The sequence below is a fragment of the Pteropus medius genome, unplaced genomic scaffold (assembly GCF_902729225.1).
Source record: "Pteropus medius unplaced genomic scaffold, Ma_sr-lr_union100, whole genome shotgun sequence".
Lineage (NCBI taxonomy): Eukaryota > Metazoa > Chordata > Mammalia > Chiroptera > Pteropodidae > Pteropus > Pteropus medius.
The window spans coordinates 5,042,140-5,060,393 of NW_024351543.1; the positions used below are offsets into that span (position 1 = coordinate 5,042,140).

An 18,254-nucleotide genomic window follows, 5' to 3' on the forward strand; every position below is an offset into this window, starting at 1 on the left:
TTTTTTGTATGTCTATTCTACATATATCCTGTTATATCTTGCTTTCTCACTTAACAGTATAACCTAAGTCTTTATTCTAGTTATCAAATCCTACATTTCACATTAAGGCCCTGTAATATTTTATCATATAAATATACCAGTTTATTTATTCCTTCCCATTATTGGACATTTAGATTACAATTTTTTTAATAGTATAAAGCAGGGGTCTCTAACCCCAGGCTGCAGACCAGTACAGGTCTGTGGCCTGTTAGGAACCGGGCTGCACAGTGAGCAATGGAAGCTTCATCTGTGTTTGTAGCCGCTCCCTAGTCTAGCATCACTGACTCAGCTCCACCTCAGATCATCAGGCATTAGATTCTCATAGGAGCACTGGTCCATGGTGCCAAAAAGGTTGGGGACTGCTGGTATAAAGAATGCCACCGTGAATGTTTTGAGGTATATGGGTCTTTTGTTATGTTATAATGTTTCTTAGAAAAGATTCCCAGAAGTAAAATTACTGGATTAAAATTACAGGACTTTTTTTTTGGTTGAGAGTGAAGGAACTCAAACTATATAAGAAAAAAAAGGAGGTGGTGGTTATTGATTCATATAAGCAAAACCTTGGGGGTGAGGAGGAGCTGGCTTTAGGGAGCTGGGACCTGAGACTGAAATTTTAACTTTCTAATTTGTCCTTGTCTCTGGAATGGGGTAGGAGCACTATCTTACAAAGATAAATGAAAATAGAGATAATGCAGTTAAAGTGCCTAACCTACAATGACGACCTTGCACCATCTTATATGTTTTTAGAGCCAAGATATATTTATGAACTTGCTTTGCCTGGTGGCTGAGCTTTTCACCCCATTACTCCTCATGGCCCCTTTTCTCATTTTGGCGAGCTTGTGTGTGTTCCAAAGAGTTTAGTCTTGGATGTCTCCCTTGTGGCGTCCTTGCAGCCACCCGCCATCACCACCCCACACCCCATCTTTGTTTCCCCTCCCACCGCTCTGCCCGACCACCTCCCTCCCGGGCTCCCACCATAAGGCAGAGAGGCCAAAATTGAAAACAAAGGCATCTCCGATGGAGAAACCGCTAGTCTGGGAAGTACAGGCTGAGAAGGGGAGTGGGCGGGCGGCTCCACTCGGCGGAAACTTTCTCTCCATTTCCTTCGAAGTCTCCCTGCTCAGGGGCCCGGAGGTCCTCAGCCTGCTAGTCTGTCATTTGCTCGGGGACCTGGGTTTAGGGCGGACCTTGCGTCAGGCTCTGTGTCAGGGGTGAGCAGGAGAGAGGGGTCCCCACCAAGCTGGGCCCAGGCGGCGGGGGTCCCGCGAAACCAGCCCCCTTCACTCTACCCACTCCCCTCCGCCTCTCCATCCCCACTGGCCCTGCCCGCTCGCGGCCGGCCCCTCCCGCGGCCTCCCTCCCTGCGGGGCATATGCTCCCCAACTGGCCCCTGGGCGCGCGCCCGCCGCCCGCCGCTCGGCACCGCGTCCTCAGGTTGAAAAACGTCGAGGCCACGTCTCTCTGATCCCTCCCGAAAGAAACAACGGCTTCTCCTTGCGCCTCAGCTTCCTCGCCGGCCACTCCGCCCACGGGTTTCTGATCCCTCTTTAGGCGGCGGGAACCCGACACCCTGCGGCTGCGGGGAAAGCCCTGCGCCCCCGTGCGCCTCCCGCCGCTTCCCGGAACGGCTCGGGCGGGTCTGAGTCACCCACCGTCACCGCGCGGCACCGCTCACGCAACTTTCCCAGGAGCGGGGAACTCCCTAGGGGCGACTGGAGGCCCCGACTCCCGACCGCAGCTCGTGTTGATCCGGCACCTGGGGGAGGGTGGGGGACTCACGCCTCAGGGTGAAGGTGCAGACCCGCCCCGTCCCCGAGCAGGAACAGAGAGGAGTGGCGCCCCTGAACATCAAACAGGGGTTTTGTTTGTTTTTCAACCACATCCAGGAAGAAGGAAAACCTATCTGATAACAGGAAAGGAAGAAAGGATACATCAGAACTTATGGAAATTGTTTTAATTGCCTCACGTGGCATACTATCAATCTAGAGAGGGCAGCTTGTGGAAACACCAGTGGGGTCAGGCACAAGGCCAGTCCTGGCCATCTGAGGCTGGGGCTAGGCCCCGGATCACTCCAGCTGGATGGTCTTGGGCAGGTTCTGTGAGCTGCATGCAGGTTCTCAGGGAAAATAAGGTAATCTTTAACAGTAAATGTTTATATCACTTTTGTGGCTCACATCCTTACTTTCAAAGGAAGGGATTTGTTTCATCCTGATGGCCTTCAGCTACAGTGGGAGAGTTCTTTTGTTCTCCCCTTCTTATATCTTAGTTACAGTCTAGTTTGTGTTCAGGCTGTTGATACTGTTTCTACAATTCTTTTTCTTCTTCCTTGCCCTTCTGACCAAGGAATGGGGTGGGGGATCCCCAAGGAGACAAGAGCTGGTACACTCCTGAATGAAAAAGAAAATTCACCACCAGGGGCCATTTGCCACTGTGAGTGGTCTTTCAGATATAATATGTGGGGCTCCTGTCATTCTTGCTTTACAACCAAAGGATGGAATTCCCTCCAGGTCCAACGTGGGAGGGCTCCCTTATCTGTATCCACATGTAATCCTAGGCAAAATTCTTGCTGTAGAGCTTGCCTCTGTTCTTTCATTCGCCCTTTTAAAAATATACCATCTTCTTGTGTTTCCACCTACCTCCAAGACACTAAACATTATCAATCCACTTCGAATCCTCCTAGTTGTCTAGAATAGTGGCTCACAAATGCAGAGCCACAGGAAAAGTAGGGATCATGTAATATATTTATTTGTATATATTCTCATAATTTTAAGATTACAGTTGTCCTTTCTTGAAAAGAACAGTCCTTTATGCTGAGATTATATTCTTTACAACTTTATTTTGAACTATCCATTCTGTTAGGAAATCATAATGGTTCTTATTGTTGTTGGTTGATGTCCTCTCAGAAAAATAAAAAATTAGCAATCCTATGCGAGTCCCCCAAAATGTTTTAAAATTAATTATGAATTCCAAAAATCCTGGATATCATTTCTCTGTTCAACATCTGGTTCACATCAAGATGCTAGGGCCTTCTTTTTGCCCCTCACAAGGGTATTTGTATCTATTCAAAGAAACTGCCAATATGAGAACCTCAAAAAAAATTTTTTTTTTTTGAGATGTGGGGAAATGTATTTGGGCAGGAGAGATGTGGGGAAATATATTTGGGCAGAGGGGCCTTTCTTTACTCTCTCAACATCTAGCACTCAGTCTAGTTAAAGGCAGCACAGTTGTATCTATTCTTAACTTCTGGCATTTAGCATTTAGCATGACTTTTAATGGAGTGTACTCCGTTTAGTAAAACTGAGAACCTATTTTGAATGAGCCAGCATTTCTTGGTCTTCCAGTTTGCAGATCAGCAGAATGGCTAAATGAAGATGTTATACTTCTCCTTAAATGGTAAAAGTTACGTCAGGTGGGTGAGCGATTAATACTCCTCATATTGGCATAGTGAAGTCTTACATGATATGACCATGTAAGTTAAGCCTCATTGGTTAATATTTATTGAACACTCACGGGGTGTTTGGTGCTTGCTCCCTACTGTCTGTCTTCACCCCATTGTGGCTTCCATGAGGCTGAGTGCAGGGTCCTGGAGTCAGGGGCAAGGGTAGAGGGGAAGCTCTTCTGGTGCCAAATGCCTAAGAAAAAAATCGCCTCAGGAAAAAATTACCCAGGCCCGAGGGCAGGCTGTTTGCCAGCTATGGAAAAACAATGGTGAGGGAATTTGAGGGAAATCAGAGGAGCTACCAGTAATTCTCAAACTTTGCTGCATATTAAAATCACCCAGGAAATTTCAATACCCAGTTCTCACCTCATACCGTGAAATCAGAATTTCTGACTGTGGAACTAGGCATTGTATTGTTCAAGGCATCCCAGGGTTTTACAGTGTACAGCCGCATTTGAAGACAGAATGGCTTAGAGTTTCTCAAGTTTGGGTATGCGCATCAATCACCTGTGGATCTTGGGACAGTGCAGGTTCTGATTCAGTAGGTCAGGGGTGAGGCCTGTTACTGTTTAGATTCAGAGTGAGGAGCTGCTGTGTGCTGGGTGGTCAGGAAGAACTCCATGAAGGACAAGTTTGGGCTGGGCTTGGAGGGTTACGTAAGATCTACTGCTGAAAGAGGGTGGGAAGACCACTCTGGCTTGCGTAGTGGACAGTCAAAGGCCTGGAGGTGGGGACATGCAAGGTGTATTTTGGGGGACAATGGCTGCTCCAATATAACTAAAGAGGAGAAGTTTTTCATTGATCTGATCTACACAATTTAGCACTTGGAAGTTGACTCCCTATTGTTTTGGGTGCAGATGTTTTCTTTCCTCTTCAAGATCCTGTGTGCAGAGACCTGTGTTTTACTTCCTTTTGTCACATATGATGCTAAGCTCTCGGCAGGTGTTCAGAACAGAAAAAGAGTGCATTTGCATCTGCTATTCCCTCTGCCTGGGATATTCTTCTGATAGATATTGACCCTGCTCACTCTCTTCCTTCCTTTAAGACTTTAAACTCAACTGTCACCTTCTTTGTGGAGCTCCCACTATTTAAATAAAATGTAAAGGGACTTGACCACCCTACTTAATGGAAATATTCTATTTCCTTCTCTCTCCCCTTCCCCCACCACTTCTTTCTACTTGATTTTTCTCTTTAGTACAAGTTACCGTCTAATGTATATTTAGTTTATCTTGTATATATTTAATTTTATCTTGCTTACAGTCTGTCTCCTCCATATAAAGGCAGCAGCTCCACAGGAGCAGAGAATCTTCTGTTACTCTGTTGTTTCCTCCGTGCCTAGAATAATATCGAACATGCCGCAAATATTTATCGGATGCACGAAAGAACTAAATCGAATGTCCGTACAGTGCTGTTGCCAACACAAGTAAATTTTACATTCGGGGGCAGGAGAAACTAAAGGAATCCATCTCGCTGCTGTTCCATTTTAGAAGAGGAAATGATGACAGTATTTGGTCACTAGGTAGGGAAATTTGGAATAATGTGTTTGTAAAAATAAATTGCCCTCCCTGATGGACAAGAGATGTGCTTTATGATACTAGTTTTGTAAGTATATAGACCTGTTATTACCATCACATTGGAGAATCGTGTTCTTCCGGGCACCATTTCAAACTCTGACAATATCTGTTATAGCCCTTTTCCTCCCCGTCCACCCCACTCTTATGTCTCTAGAAACTCCAATTTCAAGCCAAATAACCTCCATTCCTTAGTGTTTCTTCATAGGACATTGTTTGGAGATCACTTGCCATCAAGGTCAGACTCTTCTGAACATGGCCCAGTTTGCCTGTGCCCCTCTTAACCCATTTCCTGTTTAGAAAAAAATAAAGTGCGGCTCGCTGCCAGCATTAATTTAAAATCATGCATAAGAATGCTATGTTTTCTAGGATTTGACATTTTCAGCAATCGAGAATTACTATATTTTGTAAATGGAAATACCACTGCTAAAAACAGAATGCTATAAATAGAACGATGTCGTTTGTTTCCAAAGACTATCATACACTAGAGCGATGCGAAAATAAAAGCGAGATATTTCGTGGCGAACTGAGGGTAAGGTTAGGTAAGGTTAAGACTGTAAGCACGACGGCCGAGCATTCTTGAGGCAAATGGGAAATGGATTAAACTGTGTTCCCAAGAAGAGGACGTAATATTCTAGGTGTCGAGTGAGAAGTGCAGGGTGGTATTCTCCTCCTTCTTTCTAGACGCTGTACTTCTGGTAATGCAGCCTGAGAAACTTCAGTTCCTTGGCAGCCACATCACACTTTGGACATAGTGTGCTAAACTCTCTGGTATAATCAGCAAGACAATGAATTGTGCCCTCAGAGATGAAAAATGATACTCTAAATACACAATGTACAGCAGGAAAAAAGTTTATAAAATATTTTAAAATTAAATGCAGGGTTTGCTTCCTACTTTCGCATCTGTATTTATTATTATAAAGATACAATCTTTGGGGTCAGACAGACCTAGGATTGAAAGCCCCTTCCTAGTTGTGTAACTTTAACCTCTGAACCTCTGTGTTCTCATTTATTAAAGGGGATAATACTATCCTTTTCAGGATTCTTGGGGAAAGGAAATGAAATCATGTAAGTAGGTGTCTGGCATATAACAAATGCTTGAAATGATAGCTTCTGGAAAAATAATAATCATTATTATTATTCCAAGAAATATCTACTGGACAATTAAATCACCTATGATGGGACTTCATGACATGATCATGTAACCACCTCATGTACCATGGGAGGAATCTGAAAATTCTACAGGAAGGAAATCTGAGAATGTAAGTGAGTCCAAATGTGTGAAGTTCCCATAGGCTACCCTGAGAGACTTTGGGGGTCCCTGCCATTTCACTGCCTTTTAGATCTTGGTGGCAGACAGTGACCAAGCTCATCTTTCTCTGTTGCTTATGCTCCTGAGCCACATGTCAACTCAGCCCGTACCGAGTCATCCAGGGTAGCTTGATGATGCCATTGCAGGACCAGAAACGCATGCATGCTGCGTGAACACCACAAGCCCTGGTCCTCCTGTGTGAAAGCTTTGCAGCCTGGATGAGTGGGAACATCTAAAAGGAAATATTCAAGAGGCATGGAAGGAGAGCTTGAAAATCTGGAGAGCTTGTTGCAGTGGATCTGGCCTGGCCTGGCTCCTTTCCTGTGGGCCTACAGCTGTTCTGTTCCCTCTTTTCAGTTCTTTTCCCTGCTTCTTTGCCAGGCCCAGAACCCAGTTATCCTCACCCTCCTTCTAGAGAGTCTCCAGTGACAAACAAAGGCTCCTCACAGACCTTTCCACCCCCGTCCAGCCGTATCCAAGGTTACAGTGGCGAACTTGGAAACAGGACTTGGCCCTCAGACAGAGGATGCCCTGCGTGCCTGCTCACAGAGCCCGCGCTCATTCCACAGTGGCCAGTGAAAGGACAGACTGTTCTGTGACTGAACCATGAGCGTATTGAGGGGCCGTGTCCCCACTGCAGTGTTAGCCAAGCCTCATTGTGTGGGTCCTCACTGGTGCTGAGAAACTAATACATGAAGACCCTGTCTGGGTAAACAGAGACACTGATGAAGTTGCAAAGGAGAAGAGAATGAGGCTATGTCTAAGCAAAGTGGCTTTTCCACTATCATCAGCAACTCAGCCAGTTGCTTCATAAAACCAACTGGTGTGGTAGGTATTTCCATACAGTTGACTGTTTGAACTGATCTAATCGCCCAGTTAGTATGTGGTCAGAGACTTCAGGAAAAGGGCAGTCCAGACTCAAAGGCAAGAGCTATGCATATGAAGAAGATGGGGTTTATATATTTTCTCGTTTGCCTTTTTTCATATCCTTAGTGGACTGAAACAGCAATTATAGAGAACCAGGGATGCACCAGGAGTGGAGCATGGCATGGCTAGTTCTACTCTTTGCAAACAGAGTGATGCCAGCAACTCAGCCAGCCATCTTGCATTCCATGCCAGCAGCATGACTGTTCTGTGACCCAGTGTGAGCACATCGTGGTCTGTTTTGCAGCAGCACCCCCCTCCCCCCGCCCTCCAAGAAAAAGGACAGGATGTGTCTTTCTTTGCTGGGATGAAAACACTTGGCTCCCAGTCCCTGGTGGCTTTATCAGCCTTTAGTACTGTTTTGTGGTTTACAGTGAGGATATTTTCTTTCCACCATCACATAGTAAATTCTGGTCTTAGAATCAAGAAACCTGGATTCTAGGCCTAACTTTCTGACAACCCTAAAGCAAGTCACCTCCCCTATTGGAATCCCAGTTTTCTCATCTGTCAGATGAGGAAGATGGGGATGGTGGGAAAGTGTCTGTCAGAAAGAGTATCTTGTGTTCTGTGGGGACAGGTGTTACCTCTTTATCTCTTTATCTTTCACCCCAAAGCACTTAGAAGAAGCCATCCCTAAATGAGCTTTGAAATGCTTTTAAATAGATGGTCATGTATATATGCTGTACAGGGAAATAGACCTATGCTCTATATATGCAATGTATTTATAAAGTGCATGCCTTTGAAAGCATCAGAAGTAATGTTCGCTGTCAAACTCTTGCCTCACCAGGGCACTTTAAAGCTGCTCTGCTTATCAGTGGCTCCTTCTGATCCACTATGCTGCACATTCCTCAGGAGGTGGCAGGGCTGGTGGTGGGAGTGATGTTGTTTATAATTTTTCAGATTAAAATGTCATTGGGTGCTCCTCTGAAACTGCTGACATGTTTCAGATGTACACTTCTGATGGTATGTCTGCCTTTGGTCATATGAGTTCAAGGCCTGCTTGGCTAGGACTTTTAGAGTGCTCAAATCTCCTTTACCCCCAGGATCCCCATGCTGAAAAAAATTGAGCATTGTTTGAGCACTGAATCACATTTCTGTAGCACTCTGTGCTTGAGACGAGATAAATAATGTAATTTACATGGTTGTATTTGGAGGATGAAATCAGCCTGTTAATAGGTTTATTTCTATGTGCGTGTATAGTATTTCTGCACAAATATGTTATGAACTTTAGAACAATTTGAGAGGAAAGAATAAAATAGAGGAGGTTAAGGAAAGTGACATTAACTATCTTTAGACTTTAAAAGATACTTTAACTTCTGAACAAAGCACTAATGAATAGGATTCTTTGATTCCAAGTTAGATTTTGAGGGTGGGAGGAGGAGTCAGGGAAGGTATATGTACAATGCCTGGGAGTTTTAGTAAATATTCATTAATTCGAGAATGGAATGAAAATCATTGAAAATGAAATGAAAATCATTTTAATGAAATCAAATCATTTAATGAAAATCATTCATTAAATCATGAATTTAATGACAACAGGAATACAGCTTTACTGGATTTACTCTTTCCTCTGGTTTTTAATGTCTTCAGGCATAATCGCTTTGGTCAACCATTTTGAAGAAACTGAGATTTATAAATGTGATTGAATAAGGAATAATCAATTGTACCAGGATTAAAAAAGCAGGGCTCTGTTAAAGGTTAATTGATGCACAAGAGACCTCACCGAGCAGCTAATCTCAGCCTAGCCCAGGCCAGGGCGGGAATCCTGGACTCAGGTTGCCTACGGTGACAGTCCCCTCTGTGAAGAGCACCATCCAATTAAGAGCCCTTCCTGGTATACGGCCAAGCAGCATTCTGTCATTTCTATCTGTGAGTCCTGATTTGCCTTCTAGAGCCACAAAGAATATCCCTTTACCTATTTCTGCGTGAAAACCCTTTAACCATTGAGAAACAGTTCAGACTTTGTCCTCAGACTTCTCTTTTCCAGGTTAACCCCTCAGGTCCTTCAACTACACTCCAAGGTGAGGTAGTGTTCAGGCCCTCAGCCTCCTCGGTAGCCTCCTCTGGATTCTCGGTATTTAAGATGGGTTTCCACAAACTGTACCCAGAGCTCCAGATGTGGTCTAAGCAGAGCAGAATGCACAGGGAATGCATGTACACACGCGGTCACGCACGCACACAAGTCCAGACCCTCTGCTTCCATTCACGAGGCCTGGGCCAGGTTAGCTTTCTTGGCAGCCTGGTCTCACTGCTCATTCAAATTGACTAGTTGCAGCAATTGCCATGCTGTTTGTCCCTGACTTCCTGGCAGTGCAACGCCGAGGTCAAGGTGCTTTCATGGTGACAATGAGAAACTCCATTTATTAGTCCCCTCTTCTGTACCAGGCATTATACTCGAAGTGTGGCAGATGTGCTTTAAATTCAATCATCGTAACAACTTGATATTCATTTTCTAGGTGAGAGCACTGAGGCTCGGTGAGGTCGAATAACTTGCCAAAAGTCACAGGGAAGTAGTAAGAGCTGGCTTGGAAAAGAGCCCGGGCTTGTCAGATTCCAGTGCCCACACTTCTATAACACTACGCTGCCTTGATCGAAGGTGCTGCTTGTTCCATCTGTTGGAAACACTGCCCACCTCAGCATTCTGGCTCGAATCAGGAGTGGTGGTTGAGGGGAAAAGGTTGTTCTTCCTTCTTCAAAAGAGAAACTCTGAATTTCCATAAATGTTAATATTTTAGTATGGGCCTATGATCCCTATACCTGTCCCAACCTTTTGGGAAGATATTTATGTTTTCTAACTGTTGTATGTTTACTGAAAGAGGTGAGGTTAGCAATTCCCACTAACATAGTCAAGGAGCATGTTAGGAGCCTTTCTTACAGCGTTTGAGATAGTCCTGATTCTAATATACTAGAATTTGTTTGTCACATTTACCCCATCTATATTATTTTAAAAATATAATGTTACTTTTCCGAGCTTCTTTCTTAATAGAAATGATATGTGTTTTAGAAAATACTATTTTATTATTTTCTTGGAGCTATTATCTATATTATATTCCTGTAGCACTCCAAAGTCTGTCATGCTTGCATAGGTGTACTCTCTGCTTACCCTCGCGACAATTATTACTGTCATTGATAGTTGAGGAAAAAGAGCCCAAGGAGGTGAAATGACTTAGAGTCACAAAGAAGCAGAACCAGGAGAGAAGCCGGCTCTGGCTCCCACCCTGTTATGTCTTTCTTTTTGCCAGCGTGCCTCTTGACTAATAGGGCTTTTGATCATAACACCTCATTTATGAGAAGTATTTTATGATAGTAAAGTGAGAAGTTAAGCACGTACTCAGGTAAAATTGAAATAAGCTGCCATGCCAATCCTAGTATTGAATGTGACGAATGGACACAGGCAGATGAAGGAAACATTGCTTTGGGAGATTTAAATGGCACTGCCCACATTATGTTTGGTCCTCGTTATCACCAGCAGTCTTCTCAGGGTCACTTGTCAACCCTGGCACATGTGTGGCATCATGGAGGATGCAACCCGGATGTGCCCTAGACAGTGCCTCAACCCCTTTAAAGATGAGGAAGGATGGAGCCAGATCCAGTGGACAGGCTGCTGCCCAGCACCCCCTCCTCTGCACTGCGAAACCCATCGCCCTTCCGGTGCCTTGCTGACCTCCCTTACTAGTGTCCCTGACACCTCGTCTCCTGGCTCACCCTCACCTCCTGTTTGGCTTGCCATCCTGGCCCCCTCTCCAGTCCGTGGCCTGGCTCCTGCCCTGTGGCCCAGCTCTTTGGCAGGGCTCCTGGCTGACCAGACACTTGCGTGACTGTTGGTTCCTTTGGCTGGGCTCCCTAATCCCTGCAAGCTCTCTTCCTGGCTTCAGACCTTCAGCGGAACCCTGACTGCTTCTGGAAACATCCAAACAGTAGCTCTCGGCTCCCTGGTGAGATGTTCTTAACAAAGGCCAGACTTTCCTATAATTAGGGAACTTCAGCCGATCCCTTGAAGTCACAGCCATGTGCAGGTAGGGTGACCATATAATTTATCATCCATATCGGGGCACCTTAAAAGTGGAAGACGTCTCTATAAATAACTTCTATATACTCTTAAACAGAAAATAAAGTTTCTAAATGTAAAAAATAATAATTTCACCTGTACAATAAGATAAACAAGGGTCATCCCTGGCCATTGGGAATATATTCTATATTGTAGTCAGCTTGACTCCCCCGCTTAAAAGAAAAAAAATTGCACATTTGGCAGAAGGATTCTGTACCAAACACAGCACTAGGCACATTATATGCCTGCTTTATTCACTTAATTCTTACAGTAATCCTCTATGTATAATGTTGCCCTCATTTTGCAGAGGAGGAAACTGAAACTTAAAAAGGTTAAATACTTTGCTTAAGGTTATATTTAATAAGTGACGAGCCCACGCCTGACTCCAGAGCTTTTGTTTTTAATCTTCCCTTTAGATGCTGACTTATTTATAATGGAACCAATAAAAATGAAACTTTTGGTGGAGAGGCGATAGAGATGGCCCCCAAATTAAAAATGAGTTATGCTCCAGACGTACACTTGTACATTGGTGGCTTGGGATTTGAAATGCATTTTCCCATGGAAAAAAAAAAAGTCAAAAATGGTGGTTAGGCTCCCAGACCAACCAACAAAATTCTGTGGAGACTATAATTTCATTGTGGTCTACTTCTCTATGTAATACTGAACTGGAATAAGAATCAAATCTTTGGTTCCTATCATAGTTCTCTCACTTTATTGGCTGTGTGACTTGGAGAATGTTACTTAACCTCCCTGTGCTCAGTTTCACTATGAAAATTGAGAAAATGTCTAGCTTTTTAAATTACAAGGATTATAGGAGATAATGTACATTAAAGTCATTTAAAATAGCACTTGGCATACTATGGGTGCTGGCTATACAGCAGTCCCAAACCTTTTTGGCACCAGGGACTGGTGGTCCTATGAGAATCTAATGCCTGATGATCTGAGGTGGAGCTGAGGTGGTGATGCTAGCACTGGGGAGCGGATGCAAAGACAGAGGAAGCTTCATGGGCTGGCCTGCTGCTCACCTCCTGATGTGCGGCCCGGTTCCTGACAGGCCACGGACCGATACTAGTCTGCAGCCTGGCAGTTGGAGACCCCTGATTTATGATATTGCCAGAAGGTAAGTCAGGTTTCCAAGAACCCTAACCTTGACCCTCAGAGTGGAGACAAAGACTCCTCTGGGCTAGGTGGGGTAGTGGAAGGATGGGTGACCAGGCCAGGGTAGGCCTAGGAACCTGTGTCCTCCTCAGGTGAAGTTGGCAGTATTGTGAGTGAGGGGAAGAAGGATATAGGAGGAAAAGGGTGTGGAAGGAGGAGAACACACAAGGAGTAGGGAAGGGTCCACAGTCATGAATTATCTGGGTACACCAAGAATGAATGAGAAGTGGAAGTTTGGGGAGTTTGAAAAGAGGGTAAACCTAGGCCTGGGACTGGAATAGAAAGCATTGAGACTCTCAAACAAGAACTTGGTGGATAAGGGCTTGAGGTTCATTATTTTGGCAGCAATATACAGCATAAATGGGGACAACAGAAGACCGCAATACAGGGTGAGTTACAAGGTTGGTCAAGTAATTCAGACATGAGCTAATGATGTTCTCCTTTGGATGGTAGTTATAGGAAGGGAGAAAGAACAAATCATAGGAAAGATGTCAGTTTCCCCCTATATTGACTTGTAGGTTTAATGTCATCCCTATCAAAATCTCAGCCAGTTTATTTTTATTTTTTGTATACATAGACAAACTTCTTCTAAAATTTATGTGGAAAGCCACAGGCCCTTACGTAGCTAGAGCAATCTCAACAGAGAAAAAGAAAATTGGACGAACGCTTCTACCCTATATTAAGGCCTAGTACTTAACAACAGTGTAAAAGCACTGTGGTATTGGCAGAGGGACAGACACATAGACCAATGGGACAGAATAGAGAACCCAGTAATAGCTCCACACTAGTATACCCAACAGATTTTTCACAAAGATACAAAAGCAATGCAATGTAGGAAGGATGGCCTTTTAAAAAAAATGCTGCTGGAGCAATGGGGTATCCACAGGCCAAAAAATGAAACTCGATCTAATAAACCTTATAAAAAGTTAACTCAAAATGGATCATGGACTTAAACGTAAAATGCAAAGCTATAAAACTTTTAGAAAAAATCTAAAGATCCTTTAGATTTGTGATCCAGGACTAGGCAAAGAAGTCTAAGACTTGACACCAACGGCATGATTCATACAAGGAAAAATTAATAAAGTGGACTTCGTCAAAATTAAAAATTTTTTCTTTGTAAAAGACTCTGGTTAAGAGGTAAAAAGACAAGCTACAAAGGGGGAGGAAATATTTGCCAACCACATATCTGACAAGGGATTAGTATGTGGAATATATAAAGAACTTTTAAACATTAGCAGTAAAAAAAAACCAAAGAGACTAATTACAAAATGGGCCAAAGACGTGAACAGACATTTCATTGAAGAGGACACATAGATGGATGAGCACATGAAAAGATGTTCACACTCATTGGCCACTAGGGAAATACCAGTTAAAACCACAGTGAGATACATGTCATGTAGTCATCTCTAGTTTTGCTGAGCCACATACTTATGGCATACATCGAGGGTCTGGTGGATAGAAATTAATAATTTAGCCAGCAAAAGAGCTTAGTTCACCCCAGTGGCCATCTCTTAAGGTGACTTATTCTCTTCTCATTTTATCATATAAATTAAATGCTCTAGCGATATCCCTAAAATTGAAGATCCACAAAGGTCTCCAAAGGCATTGTCCCCAAATGCCGCATGTAATTTCAGTAAGAGTTAATGACTTTAGACATTAATTAGATAAAAGAGTAGCTCTAGTGTCTATAAAAATTGGCACTATTTGACCCAAATAGCAGTCGAATTGCAGCAGCTACATAGGGTGGATAGAGCCTGGGCCATCTATCAGCTGTGTGATGTGACAAGGGACCTCTTTCTTTAAGACTCAGTTTCCTCCTCTGGAAATTAGAATAATAATTCTTACCACACATGGTATTGTGAGGATCAGATCAAAACCCACGAAGTGAAGTACCCAGCCTAGTTCTCGATGTGGGTGTGGATATTGTTTCTGTACACGAACCAAAGTTGCAGTCTCCAGGAGGAATTTAAGTGACTCTGTCTGTGAAACAGTTTAATTTTGTTGACCATATGGTCAAGAATATCTGAGACAATCCCTTATTTATTATTCTTCCTTGCTCTTCTCTTAAATATGCTAACGCTTGTCCAAGCACGTATCTCCATTGAAAAACCCATCACTGTAACAACCAGAAATCTGTACACAAGACATTCCTGCTACCTCTTAGGGGTCTCGCAGATGTTCTCTCACTTTCTGACATGAGACTTAGGAGTTCTGGGCACTCCTGGAATGTTGATCTAAACCATACCAGAGCCTGCGTAGCACAGCTTGTACTCAACCTGGTCTCCGCTGCTTTTTTCTTATGTTGGTGATTGTTTTACTTTTTCATATTCATTGTCACATTCCTCAAAGTAAAGTCTCTCTATGTTTCACAGCCTGATGTTGTGTGTGTGTGTGTGTGTATAACAGAATGTATACTATATGTGCTTTGAACAAGGAGTTCTATCCTAGGCCAGCAGCTTCAAGGATTTTTCTGTTAATAAGCCCTCATCTTTATCCAGCTCTAGCAGTGCTCTGCTAAAAACAGACTGAGGTCATTCATGTGTAAATGGAAACACACCAAGAAAAAAATTAATACCAAATGTACATCAAGATCAAAAGAAAAATAAATTTCTCAATGGAATACTCAGAGCTATGCAGAGACCGTTGCTTACTGATGGCTCACATAAAATTGAAGGTCAGAGCATGTTTCAGTAAAGTTCTTAAAAAGGCAGGGACCGATCAGAGGCTATGATTTGAGAATCCCACAAAGATAATTTCCCAAAAAGCCAGCTGAATTCTGAATTACACAGGGAATATGTTCCCCTCAAATACTGTAATAAATGCAAAATATACGTAAGAGCATCGAGATCTATAGAACTTGGGACCTTCAACCAAAACATTTTCATTAAAAAAAAGCCAAATACACAAAGTATGGTAATGAAATTAGTAGCCATGAAATATTTGATTACAAATTATATACTTTGATGAATTTTCGAACTCAAAAATGTTTAGATACATCATGACACATAATTCTCCTGATGACCATTGTCAGGTGAGTCTACAGAGGTTAAATGTGGCTCCTCATTTATGCATTCAATCATGCATTCATTCAGGAAGTTTTTATTGAGCACCTAGTAGGTGCCAGGGTAAATTCTGAAAAAGGAGCAGAGTAGTAGACTGGTTAAGGGTGAGATTTGGCATCAGAGAGACTCAGCTTAAATACCGGCTTCACTACGTGCAAACGGAATCTCTAAAATGAGGATAGCTATACTTAGCTTGCAGGATTGAATGGATTGAATAAAGTAATATATTTGAGAAACTTAGCCCAATGCCTGGCATGCAGTAAATGTTCAAAGGAAAATGGAGGAGCAGAGGGAGGTGGTACTCCCAAATTTAGCTCCCTAAACTCAAAGATACCCTGATCTTGCTCCCTCCTTTTTTAAAAGAGTGCTGCAAAGATATCTTCGCCCATCCGCACACTCATACAATTAAAAATATACCCGGCAAGCAAGGAGAGGGACCACCAGGAGGTGAGAATATGCGGAGTCAGGTTTAGAAGACAAAGAAACCCTGATTAGATGTCAAGACAGGCTCTCTCTCCCTCTTCTTCCAGAGACTGCGTGGGGAAATAGCTTCCCCTGATCTCTACGGGGAGGGGAGTCATGGACAATCTGGACATCCAGATGCCTCTGACTCAGTGAGGATGCTGGGTCCCTGACAAATCCAGACCTGCTGCTGCCCCACACGTTTCTCAGCAACTCTTCATGTTGGAGGGAACTAAATCGAGAGGGGTGCTCCATGGATAGGCCTAAGGTTGGCCCACAGGGCAAATAGACGAAATATTTGTGGCTGTGGTGTTATGAGCATGAGGTTTAAAGGGAGCACTGCTGTGGAGCAGAGGGCAGCAAAGACTGGGATATGAACTCAGAAATAAGGTTGCCATATTTAGCAAATAAAATGTAAGACACTCAACTAAATTTGAATTTCAGGTAAACAGCAAGTCATGTTTTAATATATGTTCTATACAATATTGGGGACATACGTATACTAATAATCATTCGTATGTATCTGAAATTCAAACTTAACTGGGTGCTGTGTGTTTTCCCTGGCAGCCCCATTCAGAAAGGGAATTAGAAGAACATCCTCCGTTTCCCTGTGCTTAAATCTCACAACTACCCTATGAGGTAGATTTTATTATTAACTCCAGTTTATAAATAAGGAAACTGAACATTATGAGTAAGGTAACTATATAATTTTTTACCCAGATGGGAAAACATTTTTAAGTGAAAGGGATTACTATCTGTAATTATACAGAACAGGCATAAACTGAAACCGTCCCAGGACACCAGAATTATGGCATTGACTTATAGGGGACATGCCCAGGTCTCAGTGGTAGAAAGTGGCAGTAGAAGGATTTGAATCTAGGCAGAATGGCTTCAGAACTTGTTCCCTTAGCCAGGAACAGTAGAGAAGGCGATCCATTTAGATGGATTCCCTCCCAGTAGACTCAGATTCCTCAAGATGGGCCTTCTTGTTTTGCTTTCCCTTGCGTCCTTGGCATCTAGCACCCAGCACCCATGCATAGAGTGAGTGCCAGAAAATCCACAATAGACAAATGAATCTGGGAAACCTTTGTGAAGATGATGGGTCATGAGCACAGTGTAAATAATGGAGAGGACTAGGGCAGGGGCCTCTTTCTCTTCTTGATGTGTCCCTCTTCCTAGAGGCTTAGGAGACAAGTGAGAGAGGCTTAGTAAAATAACCTCACTAAGTGAGTTAAGCAACCGATTCCAAACCAAGCTGATGAGACATGAACAGGGTGAAGTCTGCACTCGAGACAAAGTCATGAAAGGCTTTGTCAGCCCTTGCCCACCTCTTTTATGTGAACACCCAGGTGCCCACAGCCTGTGCTCTCCAGGCTGTCTCAGATTCCTCCAGACTGAGACTCAGTCACATCACCTGAGTCCTGACCAGTCAACTGCCCTCCACTGGGTCTTGTGGCACCAGGGCTGCTCTGTCCTCCATGTAGAACTAATACACCCAGTAAGTCCCCGTATCTCCTCAGCTAGTTCCAGCCTGCTTTCCTCTGTTCCCATCAGAGCCCCTAGCCCAAGGCTACCCCTTCCCCTCCGCTCCCCAAGCCTCTCTGAGCATTCTGTCAGAGTCGGCTACTTGCCTGTCTCTTCAGGGAATTTAAGCCTGGAACAATCCATTGCAAGCCTACACCCTCTTTAAACAGGAATCATGAGGTCTTTAAAACAATAAACAAAGCCCTCCTCCTTGCTGAGGATCAACTACTCACTTTTTAAGAAGAGAAAGCAAATTTGTAGAAGGAGAGAGAGAGCTTCTGGCAGCTGACTCCCTTTCCTCTCTCTCCAGAAAGATATCATTAAACCCAACTAACTCCTGCCTGACAGCTGTAAATGAACAAGAAAGTGTTCTTCCTGACATTTTGGTTCTACCACAGTTTAACTGCATGTAATTGAACTAACCAGACTGTAAGCTGAGGTCATGGGCAGTGTCTTATAAGATAACTTCTTTGTAGCCCAAAAGTCTGGCACAGTGTTTTACATGTGAGGATCCAATGAACATACTTAATTCAGTTTGACTGCTAAGGGTGTGCCGAAGTTTAAATACCCTAAATTACTTCTGATACCAAAAGGTTAGTTAGTCTGGGGCAGAGAGAGGCCTACCAGGCACTTAAACTATAATCTTCAAAATTAGGAAGAAAGGAAACGCTAACCAATTTCAACACTCCTGCCCCATTTCCCTAGTCTCCCTTCA

The 18,254-nt window shown here is 43.5% G+C and overlaps 1 protein-coding gene and 1 long non-coding RNA gene across 2 annotated transcripts in view; one reads left to right on the plus strand and one right to left on the minus strand.

The window, feature by feature from the left end:
* Positions 1 to 18,254, plus strand: part of ARHGAP31 (Rho GTPase activating protein 31) — an 87,878-nt gene that overhangs the window by 21,911 nt on the left and 47,713 nt on the right. The window lies entirely within an intron of this gene.
* Positions 787 to 1,783, minus strand: LOC120586654 (uncharacterized). Its single transcript, XR_005648769.1, has 2 exons — positions 1,463 to 1,783; positions 787 to 1,209 (listed from the first exon to the last, which is right to left on the minus strand). It is a non-coding gene; the product is annotated as an uncharacterized LOC120586654 (long non-coding RNA).